This window comes from Loa loa (assembly GCF_000183805.2).
Source record: "Loa loa unplaced genomic scaffold supercont3.250, whole genome shotgun sequence".
Classification (NCBI taxonomy): domain Eukaryota; kingdom Metazoa; phylum Nematoda; class Chromadorea; order Rhabditida; family Onchocercidae; genus Loa; species Loa loa.
Genome location: NW_018108430.1, coordinates 50,472 through 51,343, shown reverse-complemented (window position 1 = coordinate 51,343; position 872 = coordinate 50,472). Strand labels below are relative to the sequence as shown.

Sequence of the window (872 nt, the reverse complement as noted above, 5' to 3'; positions counted from 1 at the left end):
TTAAAATAGTATTTCTTGAAATGACAATGTTTTTAGAGAATATTAGTACTCAAAATAACTAATGGCAATCAATCGTCAAATATTTGTAAGATATTGAGGAAAAGAGAGAGGAAAAAAAGAGAGGATGAGAAAAAAAGGAAGAAAATAGGAGAGAAAAAGTTTGTTAATGCTACATAAACACTGTAATACATTTTGTCTCACTGCAGATATAACAAATGTAACGGTTGTTTGAGATAAATTTAGAAGGAAAAAGAAAAAAAGAAAGTGTTTATTTTATTTCTTTCTTTCTTCCTTTTCGTCTTCTCTCTTCCCTGCAAACCTATCATCCATTGACGTCATTGAAGTGAAATTTTACGATGGATGGGAAGTTTATTGTACGGTTAAATCGGATCCGACATTGTATCCTTTTCATCCATTCCGGATGATTGATTGGTTACAGCTTCTTATCTCAAGTAAGCTTCACTATTTCTATGCCTCTTGCTTTCTTGAAGAGAAATATGAAGAGTGAGATAGAGGTAGAAAGAGAAGAAGAAAGAGAGAGAAAGAAAAAAAAAAGGAAGGAAAGAGGTAAGCTGTTGTCCTTCATAGATTCATAGTTCAGCAATTTCATTCCTTTCATTCTCATTGTTTTGTTCTTTATTAACTTAGTCTTTAGTGAAATGTTGCACATATATACTTTATTAAATTACACATTTAAAGAGACTATTCAATTTGATCTATTCTTACAATTTCTTATCCATTATCATGCAAATATACTACTAATATTATCATTGATAGATATCTTGCCGGATCATCAGTTCGATCATTTCATGTTTTTAACTATCAGGACCGGTCATTCCATATTGTGATCATCGGACGGTTCATGTCATATT

The 872-nt window shown here is 31.1% G+C and overlaps 1 protein-coding gene across 1 annotated transcript in view; it reads left to right on the top strand.

Moving 5' to 3' along the window:
- Positions 1-364: 364 nt before the first annotated feature.
- Positions 365-872, top strand: part of LOAG_09870 (hypothetical protein) — a gene marked incomplete at its 3' end in the record, with an annotated part of 6,697 nt that continues 6,189 nt past the window's right edge. The window contains exon 1 of the mRNA XM_020448034.1: positions 365-452. The remainder of the gene's footprint in view (positions 453-872) is intronic.